General features: G+C 33.9%; 1 long non-coding RNA gene across 1 annotated transcript; it reads left to right on the top strand.

Annotated features, from left to right (window-relative positions):
• Window positions 1-406: 406 nt before the first annotated feature.
• LOC149795409 (uncharacterized) lies at window positions 407-10,008 on the top strand. The gene is made up of 3 exons (XR_016422107.1): window positions 407-813; window positions 6,637-6,866; window positions 9,250-10,008. It is a non-coding gene; the product is annotated as an uncharacterized LOC149795409 (long non-coding RNA).
• The last annotated feature ends 661 nt before the right edge of the window (window positions 10,009-10,669 follow it).

Consider the following 10,669-nt stretch of genomic DNA (forward strand, 5'->3'; position numbering starts at 1 on the left):
ACGTGTCGTCCTTGAAAAGTTAAAGGTATATTATGGTTAGGATTTTTATGAGTTTTGGGTAATATGTTGAACTGAGGTGTACGTATGTTAAGAGGGAAAGTATCAAATTCCTCATACAAGGAATTATTATTTTTAGCGATCTCATTAATGCATGTTGAATTGTTTTTATTTAATTTCTGTTGACGGGTCTTCGATAATATTTTTGTAGTATTTTTCATCGAGCACCTGTGATCGCGTATATATAAAAATCTAAATATGTATCACGTAAAAGATGATTTAATTCTGTTATAGAAAGGTTATCTGGGTGACAAGTTTTGGGGTGACTTCTCCAACTAATTGGGCCGACTTCTCCAACCACTCTTGGACGTCTTCTCCAGATACGTTGGGGCGAGTTCTCCCAGGGCGAGTTCTCCGCATACCCTCTAGGTAGCTACCGCACTTTTAGCAAACCGTGAACGGTCAGCTCAGTTTGTTTTAAAACAATAACAAAAATGACTGTTTCCAAAACTGAAGCTTTCAGTCACTTCTCCTGTGAAGAGAGTGCTGTTACATCGCAATATGCCTCCCATTCACAGAGAATATTGACTATAGAGGGTTCTCGATGACGTAATGCATTACCTAATAAGAAGTACGCGCCGCCATGATGAAGACAAGTAACATGGATAACGTTAAACCACAACAGGATGCAGTATCGTATTTTGTTACTTTCGACAGCGCATCAGAATCAAGATACGTTAAAAAAAATATCATTGGTTGACAAAGCTGATCTTTATACTTTGGAAAAAAGGGAAATGAAGTCCAGACGTGCAGTGGGTGGGTGGAGGTGGCGAGATCGCTCACATCTTATTTTAAATTTTTAATGTATGCTTTTTTAAGTTTGTATGATTGAAGGGATTCTTTCAGTTTTGTTACCGTTAATTGGGTATTAAATATGCATACTTAAAGTAAATGGACACATGATATTGCTTTGGTGCCCTTTCAAGAAAAGTCGGGGACTTTTTTGACATTTTTGGATGCCCCCCCCCCCCAGCGTGTATATTAATTTGCAGTTTCCAAACCTCGTGAATACCTGAAATATGGATCACGTGGCAATGGCGACTTTAAAAGTTTGTGTCCATGTTAATTGATTGTGCTAAACGTTTACCTGAAATTATTTTAAAATTAATGTTATTTGAATAAAATATTGACTTGTAGTTTGTAACAGGACATTATGGACCTTCATATTACTCTGTAAGCACATTGGTAAATCTAAGTCTACAATAAATGTATCAGCGCCATTTGCATATGTTAACTGAACGTGATAAATAATGTTTGGGAAATAATAAACGGGAGACAGAGTAAGACATGTATTACTGTGCAATGCGTGTCATTTTAGTTTAAAATATTCATTTTGTGTTTAAATTGAACTAGTTTTATGTGTGTGAGAGAAAGATTTTTAGTAACCAGTGATAAAACGGTCAGAGCAGACTCTTATATGATTGTTGTTTGTTGGTTTGAGATCAGACGTTGCAATGTTAGCAATTCATTTATTTAGTCTTTGTTCTGAAAGTTTCTTAGTTTTATCCCCTTGATGCTCTGTCAGCTTAGGCAATTTATAAAATGACTTTTTAACTCTGCTGTGTCTGTTTGCACAATTAAATACTGCACAGAAAGAAGGCACTGTGTGAAGGCTTACTGGCTTAATGTATACACTGTCGCCTTAAGATTGTCTACCAAGATGGCTGCTCATATTCTTGTTGACATCACGCAAAAACTCTCAATAGCTGCATCATCACTAGGGTCTATATTCTCTGTGCCATAAGCATGTCTATATTTTGGTGTTACCAGTGCCTCATAAAGAAGCCCAATGTCACCTTACAGTTTGAGACATCTTTACAAATAAGTTAAACATTTGGACCTACTTTTCATAATTATGATTATTTGAAGCTTCCATTTTCGCTAGTTGAATTTTGCAGATTTTGTTATGTCTTGGTTATGAAATGTGATGTTTAAGCCTTCATCTTGAAATAATCAACCCCACAATAATTCATGCAAGTTACCTTTAGTAACTTGCACTGCTTGAACTGTTGTTTAGATCATTGACATTTGCATATCAGAGAAACTTTATGACTAGCTTCATCTAGAGGAGTACACCTCATAGTTTCTAGAATAAGTAATTGTAACATATTTTGCCTAATTGTTAGTAGTTGTATTATTATCAATGTTTGTTTTAACATCTCTGTCAATCAATATAATTATACTGATACTTAATGTATGAGCCCCCCCCCCCATTATTTCTTTTTCAGTTTCTTGCATATTGGACTTTATGATGACTTTAGAATTATTTTCATATATACAGCACATCTTACTTCAGTAAACTTCTTTAGGCCTCTATAACACATGTATTAAAAAGTGTGTGACCTGACAGTTACATGTGGCAAATTATGTGACCTGACAGTTACATCTAGCAAAGGATGTGACCTGATAGTTACATCTTGCAAAGCATGTGACCTGACAGTTACATCTGGCAAAGCATGTGACCTGACAGTTACATCTGGCAAAGCATGTGACCTAGCAGTTACCTCTGGTGAAGGCAATACTAATTTATTCACTATGATATCATTTTGCAAACGAACTATTTGAAGACAACTTTGGAACATTGTATATACGCAATAAAATAAATGTGCAAAGCATCCATTCTTTTTTCCCTTGAGCAGTTTGTGTCAAAATGATTGTGTTTGCTGTCAGAAAGTGCAACACATATAGACCATTGTACACAGGGCTGACAAGGGGAGGCAACTAGGGATATATCCCTAGGGCCCGGGCCATTAAGGGGGACTGGGCTAAACTTTCTAATTCTATAAAGGAAATATTTTGTTTGAATAAGAACTAAGAGAGGCCAGGTGTTTCTTACCCCAGGGCCTGTGATCGCTCTCTATAGCCCTAAGCATACACATTGGCTTCACATATAAAATTGCTCATCTCTCAGGGTAGAACTTGGCACCATAATTTTTCTTGTACCATTCTACTTCTGAATATATTGCAATACATATGATGTTATGCTGCTATTATAATCAGGGAGCAACAATTTAAAGTTTTGGGGCTGGGGCCTTAAACCATTTTGCTTAATTTCCATCTGTCAGTAGCTGGCAAAACAGTCAGTTCCTTATAGTAGATAAATTCACAGTTTATGTTAATTGTTGGATAAGTTGTAATTTAAAATCTGTAACTGAAGTTTGTTGATTAAGCTTACACAAACAACATTGTGCTGACAGAGAGAGCATGTTCAGAAAAATAAGTGTTACCACTAAAGGCTACAATTTACTAGCTACACCATTGATATAATAGGTTGGGAAACTTTGAGTGGGATGCCAGTGCCTAGGCAAGATATTTGTCAGAGAGGGCTGACAGAAAATTTAAAACACACTTTCCCAACAAATGAGAAAATATTTTGTGTAAATAAGTAGTCTTCAAAAAGAATACATGTAAATAAAAAAAGACATTTTTTTAAAATTTCAAATTTTTGCCAGAAAGATGGATTTGGCCCAAATATATTTCACAACATCCCATTTGGCCACCACATTGGCATATGTGCCATGTGTCAAACAGGTGATTAAAGGATTAAAATTAGAATTATATTTGTGATTTTAACAATTTGTGACAAATGCCACCATTTTTAAAAAGAAAAGTAATGTTTTTAATTATATGTCATGAAATAAAACATGCTGTTAATATCATTAAATTTGTAGCAAGTTTACTTGTGAATTTCAATATATTCCTTACTGACAGAAGCTACTGATGTACTGGTACAGTAAAAATTACCTTAATATTGAATGTGCTTATGTGCCCAATAGTTTAGATGTGCTGACTTGCCAACAGTTTTGATGTTTGACACTGATATAATCCAAATATCTTTGATTGAATTCACAATAATTCCAAAGTAGTGGTTTAGTCTTAAATCAATGAGGACTTTGCAATTCCAGTGAATACTATAATTTAAATAAATAAATTAAATCCTCTCAATTCAACAGAACTAAAATTGATTCCAGTAAGAGTGATGTTAAGGTATGGAATGATCAATTCTCATAAAATCAACCTTAATATGAAGACATAAGACACACTATGAGGACCAGGAGGGTCATCTTATTCCAAATTTCCATCAAACTTTAAACCAAATTTGTTTTCTAGAAACTTGTAAGGTCAGAATCAAGGTTGTATCTAGAACTCAATCCAAGTAAACATGTTTACCCTAAATAACATTAGACTCAACTCCTACCCTCAGTTATGCATAAATTTCATTACACAATACAAATATAAATGACAAATAATCTTGGACAAAATCCAACACACAATACAAATTAAATATACATAACAATACAGTAAGGTATACAGCATCATGGTAGCGAATTCAAATTTATTTATTTGTTTATTGTGAATGATCAACTGATTAGTTGATTCATTCATTCCTTCAATCAGTTATGAATCATTGTTTTTTATTTTTCTAAGCCACGATTTTATTTTCAGTATTGTTATGATATACAGTAATGATATAGAAATTATAGTAATTGACCACTGAATTTAGAATTTTATTGCATTCACTTAAATATTTAAAAAAAAATATAACAAATTATGTTATATTGTTTTTTTTTGTCTTTGTTGTTTATTTGACTGGCAACATTTCTCTATAACAGTGAATAGGTTTACTGCATTTTATTTTGTTCTATGTCCCCCAAATGTACTCTGGTCATAATTATTACTTCCAGGTCAGTACCCCATTAATGTAGTCTGGTCATAATTATTACTTCCAGGTCAGTACCCCATTAATGTAGTCTCAGTCTATGTTTAGATCAGTGTTTCCTCTCTGATATTAGTATTGATACAAGAGTTAGAGTTAGGCATTCTTGGTATTGATATAAAGGTAATTGTTTATTCATTAGAATATGAGCACTATGGTGTGGTTGTCTGTGTGTATTTTGTGATGGTGCATGGTAAGTAATGAAACCTTGCTGCTGATCTGGAAGCATGCTGTGTATTAACGAAATTGTCAGGAAATATATATGTACCTCTGGTGAGCTTGCATCATATTTCCCCATTTTGTCAGTATATGTTTCCTCATTTCTGGATGCTTTTATTACCACTGATGGCAAGTACAGTGTTTTATCCATTTGCCCCAGTGATCACAGAGTCCTTGGTGAAAGTACTCCTCCCAAATGTTTTACTATTGTTTTCAGTGATGATCCCAGTCTGTTATTGAGTCTGTGTATTGTTAAATGCACTCTTGCCTGAGGCAAGTTTCATGAACAGTTAACACTTTTAGGCAGTGAAACACTGATGATCTGTTCACAGCATTATATTTCTGTGTATTTGTCCTCAGTCACAGTCTTTTTACATCACAGGAAGGTTTTATTTTCAACAATCCTGGCCGGCTATTCTTGTCATTTTCTGTCATGTTTAGATGAGTCCCTTGAAGAGGGCCTAGGAATGCTGATTTTTTCCACCAACTGTTAATACTTCTTCTCCTGCAGACCTTTGAGTAATGCCGACATTTTATGTAGTCTCTTGAATAACAGTGTAGAGTGGCATCCAGTACTTAGGGGAGTAGATATTTGACATTTGTAACATCATCACCAGTATCCTCCATCATTTTTTTGAAGATCAAACTGCAAAAGGCTTTAATATCTTGATTGAGAATCTTATATTTTATCCTTCTCTCATTCCTGGAAACATGTTTTTACTAAATATTGAAGAATTGCACTGTTTGAACTGTGAACAACTTAAATGAGTGGGGTCTGGCAGTTGTTTTATTTCCTACATTGGATGTAGAATGTTGCAAAACATCCTGAAAGCCATTAGCAGCCTGTCTCAGCAGCTCCATCTATTGATGCTTGTCTAATGAGAATCTCTTGTAGCACAAACGTTTTACCTATTTTTCTTGCTATTTCATAATGTGGATGTGGTGCGACTGGTGAATTATTTGCTATACAGGCAACATCAGGTCCCCTGGACATAATTGTACATCACAACATTGGCCGTTTGAACATTTCAACCATGCACCAGTTGATTTTGTTTTCTACTTTATTTCCTACATTGTATTGTTTCTTTGTAATAGTTTCACAGGCAATTCCAACAGCTTGTGATTAGCTATGACCAGGTTTCCATTCATGTCCGGAACTGATGGCATTGTATCTTGCATAAAATGTGATCTTTATTTGCTCAGGATCTTGCACACCACACGTGACATTAACTTGTCTGATTTCTTTCAGCTTTTCTGGCATGTCCATTTTGTTTAGCTCTACTGTGAGTAACGTTACCTATAGTGTTTGAAGCCCTTTTTGCATAGATGTTTTGCTAGGTGGTGGAATGTCACTGGCTGTTAATAGTCATTTAGCTCTGCTGTTGCCCATTCATGTATCCTGTAGCCCAGCTTGAAACATCATATGTAGCAGGATTTGGCACAGGTTTGTTTGTTTTTATCTCCTCATACAACTTGTACTCTCATGACTTAAAACTTTTTTCACAGCAAGCAAGTCCCCATTTCCTTTCATTAGCAGTTTGGAAATGGTCTGCATGATGAATGATAATATTCCACATTTTAGTATTTGTACTGATACAGATCAAACATGTCCCATCATGCTGATTTACTTTTGTCTCTTTCAGGGTCAGTCTTGCTTTGGATGATGGCCATAACATTGTTGAAGTACCAGGTGTCCCATCAGTCTGGCGCCACAGCTGACTGGAGGCCCCTAATTGTTGGCTTTGTCACTGCTGTGAGAGAGAACTTCTCTGCATCCATTCTTCAGGTCATTTGAGCAGATGCCACACTGGAAATTAGCAGAGTATCATGAGTCAGAAATCTGACCCCTTTGTTAAATGGAATATTTCCTGGTGTAAGAAAAAGTTTCTTCTTGGTGTACCCTTTCGTGGTTTCAGTTGAAAGCTACATGTAAAGTACAAGAATTATCTTCTCTCACCCTTATATAAGTAGGAAAAGGTGTGCTGACCTGGTATCAAAGAATTCTGTCAACTCTTCAGTACTGTTAGAAACCTAACAACTAAGAACTCCTTCCTTTCAGGTGAAAATGACATCATTATCTTAGTTACTACCCCAAACTAGCATGTTCAGATATGACCAGATTTCAAGTGTTACCTGTTAGTGACAGGCCCTGGCTTAATTTTTTCACACATGATAAGAAAAATCATTAATGTTGATGATAAACGAATGGAGAAGTGTAGCAAAGGAACAAAATTTGTCCACTTGAGTTTCTTAAATTTTCCTGGAAATTCAGTTTAAATTCATATTTGCAAAGATAAACATCATATTTTAACATTGAATCTCTTAAGAGAGTTTAAAAGACAGGTTTGTTTTCTAGTAATTTCCTGATTTGTATGTGGTCTAAAAACTAATTACAGTTTTTTCAAGTCTTTATCTTAATTAATAAATTCACCATCCAAGTTTCGTGTGTTTTGACAGTCACCCATTATTAACTAACTAGTGTTTCTAATCCAGTGGTGCCAGATACAAGCTTGCTACTGTCATATATAGTGCTGGATTACCCAACTAACACATTCAGCACATGCTATGGACACCAGAAATTTTTTTTAGATTCAAATTAATTGTTGATGATACAACTGAATGAATTATATATGACCATTTTGATCTGCATGTATGAGTATTTAGGATTGGAATGATGGCCACACTGGTATTTTTCCACCTTTTTAGCTTTTAATATTGTATTTGTGAGTTTCACATTTTGTATGAGGTGGTGGGGACACCATACTATTTTCAGTACTTAGAACCCTTTAAGGCCTTAAGCCAGCACTGGTCATATGCATTGATAAAGTTCATTGAAACTTTGCATCAGAATTTCAGACACATTTATTATATCACAGATAAAGCTTTTTCAATTCAACTGAAAATGTCTAACCCTGATAGGCCTGTAGTCAGAGCTATTACTTCCAAGTCAGTATCCCATGAATGTAATCTCCGTCATAACTATTACTTCCAGGTCAGTATCCCATGAATGTAATCTCTGTCATAACTATTACTTCCAGGTCAGTATCCCATGAATGTAATCTCCGTCATAACTATTACTTCCAGGTCAGTATCCCATGAATGTAATCTCCGTCATAACTATTACTTCCAGGTCAGTATCCCATGAATGTAATCTCCGTCATAACTATTACTTCCAGTTCAGTATCCCATGAATGTAATCTCCGTCATAACTATTACTTCCAGCTCAGTATTCCATGAATGTAATCTCAGTCATAACTATTACTTCCAGGTCAGTATTTCATTAATGTAATCTCAGTCATAACTATTACTTCCAGGTCAGTATCCCATGAATGTAATCTCCGTCATAACTATTACTTCCAGGTCAGTATCCCATAAATGTAATCTCAGTCATAACTATTACTTCCAGGTCTTATCTCATGAATGTAATCTCAGTCATAACTATTACTTCCAGGTCAGTATTTCATTAATGTAATCTCAGTCATAACTATTACTTCCAGGTCAGTATCCCATGAATGTAATCTCAGTCATAACTATTACTTCCAGGTCAGTATTTCATGAATGTAATCTCCGTCATAACTATTACTTCCAGGTCTGTATCTCATGAATGTAATCTCAGTCATAACTATTACTTCCAGGTCAGTATTTCATTAATGTAATCTCAGTCATAACTATTACTTCCAGGTCAGTATCCCATGAATGTAATCTCAGTCATAACTATTACTTCCAGGTCTGTATCTCATGAATGTAATCTCAGTCATAACTATTACTTCCAGGTCTGTATCTCATGAATGTAATCTCAGTCTTTTTTAGATCACGTTGTCCTCTCTCATTTTAGTGTAGATACAAGAGTTAGATTTAGGTATTATTGGTATTGATGTAAAGGTAATTGTTTATTCGTTAGAATATGAGCATTATGGTGTGGTTTGTCTGTATGTAATTTGGCTATAGTGCACAGTTAACAATGAGGCATTGATGCTGATCCAGAAGTGAAATCTGTGACCCATTGCACATTGTTTTGTTTACAGTTCAGTCTCTCCAATGAAGACTAGTTAACTTGTAAGAAGTACTTCACCATGAGTTTATCTTTAATGATACTTTAGATCAACACATGATATATTCGGATTTGGACACTTGGAAAGTTCAGTACTGACAAACAAATGTAGAGTCTGTATAGGAAAATGAACTGGACTCTGAGGCCAAATGTTGACCCTCTGTGCTTTTTTGTTAGAATAATATGCCTACACTTTTCATTACAGTGGATGTCCATCCATGTCTCTGTTGGCACCAGCAATGGACAAAGTCACCTAAAGTAATAAAACCTGTAAGATGGCAATGAATATCAATTTTAAAACAATGTATCTGGCAATGAAAAAATTAAAGGTTTGTGGTAGTGGGCCTAATTGCAGTGTAAATTGTTTGACAGCTGTTAATGTAACATATGTTGAGGCTGATGTTAGCTTGATGGCAAGGTATATTAAATTTTATGTTTGAAGTAATGACCAAAGAGACTACGCTTACATCAGTACACAAGTTGCCATTTGGTTAATAATTTGTTAGTTTGGAATGAAAAGTAATTATAATAAATGCTGGTAGATGATGAATGTACACTAAAGTTAAATGAGAGCATGAGCTGCAGTAAACAATTCCTTGGTGCAACACATTTCAGGTTTACCGGATATTCCAACACGTTAATATTTTTATGAATTACTTACACACATGTCAAAACCTTTATTGCAATAATATTCCAACACGTTAATATTTTTATGAATTACTTACACACATGTCAAAACCTTTATTACAATAATATTCCAACACTTTAATATTTTTATGAATTACTTACACACGTCAAAAACCTTTATTGCAATAATATTCCAACACATTAATATTTTTATGAATTACTTACATGTCAAAACCTTTATTGCAATAATATTCCAACATGTTAATATTTTTATGAATTACTTACACAAATGTCAAAACGTTTATTGCAATAATATTCCAACACGTTAATATTTTTATGAATTACTTACATGTCAAAAACCTTTATTGCAATAATATTCCAACACATTAATATTTTTATGAATTACTTACACACGTCAAAAACCTTTATTGCAATAATATTCCAACATGTTAATATTTTTATGAATTACATGTCAAAAACCTTTATTGCAATAATATTCCAACACATTAATATTTTTATGAATTACTTACATGTCAAAACCTTTATTGCAATAATATTCCAACATGTTAATATTTTTATGAATTACTTACACAAATGTCAAAACCTTTATTGCAATAATATTCCAACACATTAATATTTTTATGAATTACTTACATGTCAAAAACCTTTATTGCAATAATATTCCAACACATTAATATTTTTATGAATTACTTACACACGTCAAAAACCTTTATTGCAATAATATTCCAACATGTTAATATTTTTATGAATTACATGTCAAAAACCTTTATTGCAATAATATTCCAACACATTAATATTTTTATGAATTACTTACATGTCAAAACCTTTATTGCAATAATATTCCAACATGTTAATATTTTTATGAATTACTTACACAAATGTCAAAACCTTTATTGCAATAATATTCCAACACGTTAATATTTTTATGAACTACTTAAACAAATGTCAAAACCTTTATTGCAATAATATTCCAACAC

The sequence above is a fragment of the Sinohyriopsis cumingii genome, chromosome 7 (assembly GCF_028554795.1).
Source record: "Sinohyriopsis cumingii isolate HCF-2022 chromosome 7, ASM2855479v2, whole genome shotgun sequence".
Lineage (NCBI taxonomy): Eukaryota > Metazoa > Mollusca > Bivalvia > Unionida > Unionidae > Sinohyriopsis > Sinohyriopsis cumingii.